The 10,549-nt window shown below is 35.1% G+C and overlaps 1 protein-coding gene across 2 annotated transcripts in view; it reads right to left on the reverse strand.

The window, feature by feature from the left end:
• UGT8 (UDP glycosyltransferase 8) overlaps positions 1–10,549 on the reverse strand; it is an 81,412-nt gene that overhangs the window by 49,998 nt on the left and 20,865 nt on the right. The gene's annotated exons all lie outside the window — the stretch shown is intronic.

Here is a 10,549-nt window from a genome sequence, read left to right on the forward strand (position 1 = left end):
GACCACAGTTCCTACATTGTACCTTTATCTAAGGTGCAAATGGCAAGTCAGATGATGGCTGTACAACTAGAAGGCTAACACTTCATGTCAACAGATCACATGTAATAGTTAAAATCATCCCCTATTGTTTTTAGAAACAAGTACACTATATGTGGGGGCCATATAACGTGCAAACATCTCCTAACCTGCTCCATATAATCAATACTTAGTCTCCAAATTAGACCCCAAATAGAAAAAAGCTCTAAACAATTGCTCGTGCAAACTGAATGCTTTTATTTCAAGAACAACTCAAAATAGATTTATATGTACATCACCAAATCGATACCTATTTTTACTCATTATAATATATTAACCATCATATTTGTATAAATTCACACCACCTAAATGTAGTTTTAACAACTACACCTTCTCAACATTCTAATATTGCAAGCAACCTAAAAAAAAAAAAAAATAGCAAGTAAATGATCATTTCTTCCAATATCAAGACTAAACTATAAAATGCATTACATTTTCAGATTCATTTTCCCTCTTCACTCCAGGGAAAATTTCAAACTATTTCTAGATAAGTTGAAACTATATCATTAAGAATAAATAAAAGTAGTGCACGTTATTAAACATATAATGTTAAAAGTTACTTGAATTATCACAAGGCCTTTAAAAATAAATAAATTTGGAGAAAACACTGTTTCTGTAGCAAAGTTTCCTCTACAATTACAAGGTCAATGAAAGAAGAGAATTAAGTAGCCAATCTTAGAAAATATTTTCCAGGCTTTTATTCTACTGTGCTGCCTCAATGATGTGTCTATCTGATGTTGCCTTCTTCCAATTCTGAGGAAGAAAAAAGTAGAGATTTCACATGGACGAGTTATAAATTCCAGGGATGAAATTTATGCAAAAACTAGTATGCCAACATCTACTGTACACTGCTGACCCTGTCTGCATAACAGAGAAAATAGATTTAATGATGGACCAATGGAAGACAACTGCTCCCCCACTGAGTTTTGGATCTATCTGAGCAGACAGTTGTGCACACTATATTCAGTTATAGTTGAAACCATTACATTATCTGTCATAAAGAACTAAAAACAGGGCCGGCCCGGTGGCGCACTGCTACAGTGCGCCGCTTGGGAGCGCGGCGGCGCTCCCACCGAGGGTTCGGATCCCACATACAGACCGGTTCCCGCTCACTGGCTGAGCGAGGTGCGGGCGCAACAGCGAGGGTTGCCATCCCGTTGCCGGTCCTGGTCCTATACGGGCGCGACACCGAGGGTTGCTATCCATTGCCGGACACGAAAAAAGACAAAAAGGAAAAAAAAAAAAGAACTAAAAACAAAACAAAAAATAATAGTAGGGAAGCAAATCCTTTCACTGTGTTTCTTATCCTTCCTTTTTTGATTTTGATATTTTATTTCAGGAGTTACTATGAAGTAAAAAAAAAAAATCACATTAAAATGGTTTTATTGTTAATAAACAACTAAAAATGGTTTATTTTAACAAACTGCTTGTGTTCTAGAATAGCACTGTCCAATAGAACATTCTGTGATGATGAAAATGTTCTATATTTTCGCTGTGTAACTTGATATCCCCAACCCACGTGTGTCTAATGAGCAGGTGAAATGTAGCTAGTGCGAATGAGGAAATAAAACATAAATTTTATTTAATTTAACTACATACATTTTATTTAATTTAGCTACAAGGTGTTAGTGGCTACCATGCTAAAATAAGGTATAAAGTGCATAAATTCTGTACTTACATTTTAAAAGTCACTATTCAAAAATACCAACATTTATGCTGCAAATTACCTTCTAAAAATTATGTTTAACTAGATCTTCATATATCTTCATGAAACAATACTGATTACCAGCAAAGAAGCATCATTACACAAGCGTGTTATTCTACTGTTCAAACACAAAATTAATTACAAAAGATTATGACAGCACTTAAATCTCATATTCATCATGGTAGATAAGTGAATGACAACTAGCAATAAATGCTGAGAATATTGCTAGTCCAGAATTATCAGAGTGTGTCTATTAGAAAAATACTTTTCTGACATATTGTATCATATCTCAATTTTAACATCGTTTTGTAAAAACCTTTATTGTTAGGGGTTTTATTTACAAAATAGAATACAGTACCAAAATTTCTTACCAAAATATAAGCACTTGCAATTTTGTGTTCATGAAAACAAAATAAATAAGCATTTATTGAGTCATACATTGGTACTGTGGATTCCAGATACCACATGTGGAATTTAAAACTTCAATCATGACCCATCATTTTCAGTATCTGGACATATGACAGCACTTGACATTTTTAAATGCCAAGAATATACATTTCTTTGACATAACTTTAAAAATGCTACTGCCTCAGTTCCTTAATAATTACATAGGACAGGACTGGATGTGACTTTAAGTGTGATATCACACAAACCATCAGTAAAATCATAAGTCCACTCTTACCGATGGCTTTCACACCTAGAAGACTGATGAAAACTTAAGAATTCCTCTATGATGTTTATTATTTAACATAATTCTGAATGTTCTAGTTAATGTGATAGAAAATAGATGAGGTATAAAAATTAGAAAGTAGGAAACAAAATTAAGATTTACTGAAGATAAGATTATCGTCATGGAAAACTCTAATGAGTCAACTAAAAGCAAGGCAAATGTATACAATTGTCCAAACCCACAGAATATACAAAAGCAAGAGTGAGGCCTAATATAAACTATGGACTTTGGGCGATAATGTGTTAATGTAGGTTCATTGATTGTAATAAATGTACCGCTGTGGTGCAGGATGTCCATAATACGGGAAGTTGAAGGGAGACAAGGATTATATGAGAAATCTCTGTACTTTTTGCTCAGTTTGGCTCTGAACCTAAAACTGCTCTGAAAAACAAAGTTCAATAATTTTTTTAAAAAAGATCTTCATGAAAGCAGACCATAATATTTACCTTACAGTTTAATATAATTATGTTATATAAAATAATTATCACTTGTGTTGCTTTGCCTCCCACAGATTTGTCACCCCTTTTCCCTTGGGTGATGGAGCCACCAAAGATTACTCAAAGTCCATCTCTCCTGAGCAGTGAGAAGCCTCCAAAAGGGGTTAATCTCCTGGAACCCTCAAGAGACAGGCATTCCTTCCATTTGGGATATTAACCATAAATTGGGGTTCTCTTCCCACATTTATTCTCCAGACCAGGAAGTTTCAGGAAGAGAAGATAGGTGGAGTTGTTGCTAAGTACAGTTTAATGAGTTTAACAATAGAAGCTGGTAACATTCAGTTAGACAGGCAAGGTGATATTCTATAATGCAAGTTGCAACAAAAGCTTGATTTTAGCAAACATTCTCTTCTTACAGCAATTTCCCAGTATCTTTACATATCAGTCATAACCTGTCTATCTGTGAGCCAGCAACCTTGCTTGTTACGATTCTCTATCTTACAACAGAGACTATAGCCTGGGGGAAATTTCCTGTCCTTTGCAAGGTCAATATTGGAAACTGCAAGGCTTTGGAAAACCAAACCCTGTGAAGTACATTTGCTTTATGCATACTCCACACATTTGTCATTAGGGAATTGCAAATTCAAATGATGAGTAAAATACCACTACACACCTACTATAATGGCAAAAATCCAAAACACTGACAACACCAAATGCTGAGGAAAGCATGGAGCAACAGGAACTCTGATTCATCACTGATAGGAATGAAGGATGGTACAGCCACTCTGGAGGACAATTAAGCAGTTTCATACAAAAACAAACATACTGTTACCACACAATCCTGCAATCACACTCGTTGGTATTTACCCAAAGGAGTTGGAAACATGTCCACATAAAAACAACTCACTATTTTTAAAAAGATCTTTATGAAAGCAGCCATAATACATATCTTATAGTTTAAGATAATTATCTTATATAATATAATATAATATAATATAATATAATATAATTATTATTCTACTGTACTTACATAACTTATAAGTAATATTATCTTATATAAGATAATTCTTATATAAAAAATTATCTTCTTTTATTATATAATTACCTTATCATAAGAGCCCATAATATTATTTATATTTAGAACAACCTGAAAGAAAAACTTAAAAAAATAAATAAACTAGGCAATAAAAATAAAATATGTAGACAAATTCAGCATAAATATATATAATGGCAAATAATACCCTAAAAAAAAAAAAACTGCAACATACATAATAGACATTTAACTTCTATAAGCATTCTCATGAATTAATTTACTGCAGGAGACAATTGTTATTGATTGCAAACATTTGGAGATATGTTAAATTCCCAACAACAGGGAATTGTTAAATAAATTGTCATTCATTAATACAATACAGTCACTAAAACAATCTTGTGGAAATAATATGGCCTGAGAAGACATTCAAGATTTACTATTGACTGAAAATTAGGATAACAAACATTATATATAGCATGTACCACTTTGTAAAATAAATATATACACACACATATATATACAGATATATACACACACACATATACACATATACATATACATACACACATATGTAGGAATGGTATGCACCAAAATAACAATATTTTTCTCTGGATAGCACAAATTATAAGGAATTTTAATTTAACTTTTTCCTTCTGTATATTTACAAAGTAATTCACATGGGCACATGTTACTCTTCCCAAACTAAAAATAATAAATATTATTTTAAAATAATATACGATTAAAAATATCTCATTTGCAATAATGATAAAGTACATAGCATACCTTTTAAGTTACAAAAAAAGTATATTTGTTGGCTATACTATAAAGTACAGTCAGACTTTCCCTGAAGATATATACACAGGAATAATACTAAATGTAGACACATTATTTTATTTTAATGAAAGGCAATATTCTAAAAAAGCCAATTCTTCCCTCATTATAAATAAGTTGAATAAATTCCTCTCAAATCCCACTGGATGGTTTGTTTTGTTTGGAATTTGATCAAATTATACCCATGTTCACTTGGAAGAATAAATAGGAAAGAAGAGGGAAAGGAAGTAATAATTTGGAACATCTAGATAAATACTAATACATATTTAAACTCATAGTAATTAAGACCTATGGAAATAGCCCAATAATTCTAAACTGCATCCACGGATCAGAGAAGAAAGCCTACGAGAATTCCCTGAATACATATGAACAAAATATGTTATAAAGAAAGGACCACAAATAGATGAGAAAGGAACAACTTACTCAATGCGGAGTATTAAAAACTGACTCTGTATTAGAAAAATAAAATCACAAATTTTTAACCTTAGATCTTCCCCTATGTTAAAAAGATATCACAGGGTTAAAAAAAATTTAAGTAAAGTCACTAAAAGTGTGGAGCTTTAAATGACTATCCAGACACAGGGAAAAAAAATTATGCATAAAGCAAATAAACTTACTTTTACATATATCATTAGATTTGGTTACATAATCATTAAACATTTAGGGATGCTCAGAACATCTGAAGCAGGGGTTTCCAGTTCAAGATGGTAGACTGAACACAAGTGTTTCCATTCCTTTCCTTCCAAAGCTCCATTGAAAATTCATGTAAAGAATATAAAAGAGGTGGGCCGGCCCGGTGGCGCACTGCTACAGTGCACCGCTTGGGAGCGCGGCGGCGCTCCCGCCGAGGGTTCAGATCCCACATACAGACCGGTTCCCGCTCACTGGCTGAGCGAGGTGCGGGTGCAGCACTGAGGGTTGCAATCCCGTTGCCGGTCCCGGTCTGGTACAGGCGCGACACTGAGGGTTGCGATCCGTTGCCGGACACGAAAAAAGACAAAAAGGGAAAAAAAAAAAAAAAGAATATAAAAGGGAATAAATACCTAATAGTTCCAAAAACTGGCATGAGGAAATACAGTGTTGGCAGGGCTACAGTCATCAATGGAATGGAGTATTGACAAACTACTAGAAAACAAATGCTGGGAAGAGCTCCTTGAGGGATGAAGAAGAGAGGAAGCAGTCATGACCCAGAACACAGAGGAGACAGAAGCTGTTGCAGACATGAAAACTGCTTCCAGAGCGGCTGTGAGCTTGAAGTGGACAAGTCAGGAAAGCAAGAGTGGAATCAAGGGGAAGAACTCTCTAAGGAGGAGCTCTACCACTCCTACCCATCTGCCACATCATCCCTTCACCCCCACGTGGGCAAAGCAGCAGCAGTTGTGTTTACCCCATAAAACGGAAATGTAGATCAGTTCTCTGAATAAAGTGAATAATCTGCCTGAGGAGGGATTAAAACTGGCACGCCTGTGTAGAGGGCTTGCAATGTTGGCATATGGGAGGTGGCACATGGCTCCTAATTTGTGCACTCTAAAGAGAAATATTGGTCATTCAACACACCACACTCATACATGTGGTTTGAACCCAAACTCCCAAGTTAGTCAAAAAGCAAAGAGATAACTAAAAAAATAAAGAGTTAAACATTTAAATTCATGTCCTTGGGAAGATTTTGTATCTGTAAAGCAAAAAACAAAAACAAACGATGAGGAAAAAAAAAATACTTTTCTGAAAAAAGAGCAAAACCAAGATATATGTGAAAATTCAAAATGATTGCCCCCAAATTGAGGCAATCTCCAAGTATAACAAATGACAAAAAGACGGAAAATATGAGAGAAAAGTTAACAGACATAAGTAATCAACTCAACCAACATCCAACTGGAAAGAAGAATAAAAGCAACTAATAGAATACATTTTTGCAGGGATGAAAAAGACAAATCTTAAGACTAAAAGGCTTGAAATTGCACAGAGAAAGAAGAATAAACAGAATTTTTCACTAGTCACATTCTAGAGAAATTTCAAAATACTTGGGATTCTACACTAGGGAAAAAATTCCAATTGTTTCAAATGTTTACAGAGCCATCTTTGACACCTCCTCTCCCTCACTAAGGCTCTCTACCTTGCACCCAAATCGTCATCTAGCAATGTGGATGTAACCTCTGAGCTATCTATCTTTGAGTGTCCAATTTATCATATCTCCTCCACCACCACCTAAAAGCTTCCTTCATCGTTTGCATATACTGTAACGACGTACTAACTGAACTCTCAAACATACCCTACCCCCTCCTGCAACATTTTTGCAAAATGCAAAGCTGATATCAACCCTCTTACTTAAAATATTACAATGGCTTTCCACAGAATAATTAACATGGTCTCTCAGGCCCTGCAGGATCTGAACTTTACCTGAGTCTGCAGACTCGTTTCATACCTGTCTTGCTCTCTCTGTTCCTGCTCACAGGCTTCTTGCCACACTCAATCCTGAGGTAGAGGCTTTGTCCATACTCTTCCCTCTACCTGCAATGCTTGTCCTCTCTACCTGTCTTCAAAGCTCCACTCAAACATTGCTTCCCCAAGCAGAGATTAATTTACTGCATTGGCCCTCATTACCTCATTTTGCCTTTTAATATGGTTGTAAGTTTGTGTGTGTGTGTGTGTGTGTGTGTGTGTGTGTGTTTTCCTCTGTGATTCATTGGTGAGATCTATCATTACCTCATTTGCCTTTTAATATGGTTGTAAGTTTGTGTGTGTGTGCGTATGTGTGTGTGTGTGTGTGTGTGTTTTCCTCTGTGATTCATTGGTGAGATCTATCTTTCCATAAACTCCATGGGGCAGATTCATTTCCACTCCTTCTAACCACCTGCCCCTGACCATATCACTATATGACCAGCACAGTGCTTAACAGGAAACAGGAGCTTAAAACTTGCTGAATGATTGAACAAATGAACAAACTGGATTTTTCTTTTATAAAACTGGGCGAGGATGTTATTTTTAATGATAAAGCTCAGCCCTTGCAAAGGCATAGTGTACCCTTAGGCAGCTGATGATAATGTAAGTTGGTGTAAATGTTCTAAAATACAATTGGCCCATTATTTTATATTTATGAAATGACTCTAAATTAGAAATACCAACACTTACACATAAAGATGTTCACTACATTCATTCCCAACAGCACAGAGCCAGAAACCATTAAAAATCCAGCAGTGGGGCCGGCCTGGTGGCGCACTGCTACAGTGCGCCTTGAGAGCGCGGTGGCGCTCCCGCCGAGGGTTCGGATCCCACATACAGACCGGTTCCCGCTCACTGGCTGAGCGAGGTGCGGGCGCAGCGCCGAGGGTTGCAATCCCGTTGCCGGTCCCGGTCCAGTGCGGGCGCGGCACTGAGGGTTGCGATCCGTTGCCGGACACAAAAAAAGACAAAAAAAATCCAGCAGTAGAGGCTAATCAAATTATAGTATATTTTACAACAGAATATTATAGAACCATCAAAAATCATGTTCTGAAAGAATTTTAGTGAGAAAATACTTGCAACATAATGCTTGAAAGAACAAGAAACAAAATTATGTATATAACACACATATTTGTATACCTATAGTATGTATACATAAAATTATAATAACAATAAGGTAAATATAAAACTGAAATGAGTCGTAAATTTAGATTGTCAACTTGTGTGTTTTTTTATTTTCCTATTTTTCTGGATTTTTGAAGATTTCTACCAAAAAATATATAACTTTTATAACACGCTCATGCAGTTGACCTGACCCTTGAGCTAAGCCTTACTCTCACTTGTACTTTGGAGTTTAGCATCTTAAAACATTAGTGTCCATTTGCTGGTCTCCACTTACTCCCCAAATGATTATTACAGCCAGACTTTGACTCCATCCACAACTCTGCCCAAACTCTAATTGTTAAGGGCACTAATACTTTCCAATGTTTACACAAATGCCCTTTTTCCCCGCACTTATCTGATCAGACTTCTCTCTAATACTAGACTACTGATTCTTTCTTTCTCTGAATTCTCTCTTGGCTTCTGGGATACTACTGCTGTTTGTCTGTACTCCACTGCCAGGATCATGAAGAAAATCCAAAATCCAAATAATCTATACAAATTTCATTTTGTATATCAGTCCACTCTTTCTTTCTCATATTAAAAAATTATTTTTATAACTGCAGTCAAAATAAGAAACCATGAAAATTTTAATAGGTATACCCACTCCTCACCCATAGGGAAGGCATTTAACATCTAAGTGTGAATTAATTTGGGCAAAACAACAAGGATATCAGAATATCTGGGTGGCACTTCACTCAAACGTTGCATATCCAAGACACTCATCAGCAAAAGTGATCCCTCCAAGACCAAAGGAAGGGTTTTAAACCCTTAGAGCTCCAGAAAAAAATTAGATTAGCAATGTTGTTCCTATGCCTAGGCATCAATGGTTCACATATGCTGCAATTTGATACAGGAACACCCCAAAGCACTATTGATATTTTTAAAAAATGAAAAATAGACTTTTATAAATCACTTATATTTCCACTTTCTCAAACAAGAGTCTAAAATACCAGAGTGTAACACCATACTGGACTTCTGGCAATGTTACTTTAAAATACTATTTCCACCTACTTATTTAATAAAAGAAAAAAGTTGGGGAATCACCTTTGGTCACTACTTGAAAGAATCACTTCTCTGGTTTTTCCTATTTGAAGTTAGATCATTAATAACTCTGAAGCATATAGAAAAAACTATTATTAATAACTCTGAAGCATATATGAAGCATATAGAAAAAACTAATAAGCACATAAACTACATAAAAGAACTTAGTTTTTGACAGCCTACCATCCCAACAGCTCGAAAACTCATAGTCTTTCATTTTAAACAAGAATCAAAGTGTTTTCAAAATAAAGGAAAAACAAAATAAGGGCTTAAGGGAAATTTAAAATCGTATTTGTACATGGTGAATTGGGCTATTCAGAAAAACAAAGCAAAACAGATATGTCCAAAACAGATACGTAGTCTGGCTAGCTGAAAAGCTGAGGTTCTCAGTACTTTTTCAATCTCCCTGGTATTTAGTATTATGTAGACTGCAATAACATGAGCAAATACACCAATCATAATTGCCAGCAGAGGTCAACCTTGGTATTATATCAAATATTGTCATGGAAACCTCATTTCTCTTCATAGTACCTTCTACAAGTAAACTGAAAATACTATCCAGCAAAATAAAAAATAAATATACATAAATCCAGTAAAATAAATACTCATTGGTCATCATTATTAGTGCTTCTTTATTTAAAAAATCTGTTTTTTCTTTCTTTGACTAGCATGACTCAAGCTCCAGAAGAGTAGGGATTTTATTAAAATTTGGTTAACTGTTTTATTCCCATTACCTAACCATATAGTAAATGCTCAATAAATTTATTAAGTGAATGATTGCCGTTATGATTTTGAACCAGGATACGTAAATGGACCACATGCACCTCCACTAACAGCCACATTTTTTTTTCTTTAAGTTTAAATAAATGAACCTTCTGATATATCAACTGCCTATCTTTTGAACAAAATTCAAAATCAAAAGTTTTCGCCCGAGACACTGAAGTTAGTTCCACATCTCGACTACATAGAAAATTTCTGGGGTAACAGGTATGGCAGTTGGAAGAAGAAAGTAGCAAGCCAAAGTATAGATTTCATTATAGCTTTTCCCTGAATCTGGGGGTCTTTTTTTTTTTTTTTTTTTTTTTTTTTTTTTT

Source organism: Galeopterus variegatus, unplaced genomic scaffold (genome assembly GCF_000696425.1).
Source record: "Galeopterus variegatus unplaced genomic scaffold, G_variegatus-3.0.2 Scaffold2, whole genome shotgun sequence".
NCBI classification, from domain to species: domain Eukaryota; kingdom Metazoa; phylum Chordata; class Mammalia; order Dermoptera; family Cynocephalidae; genus Galeopterus; species Galeopterus variegatus.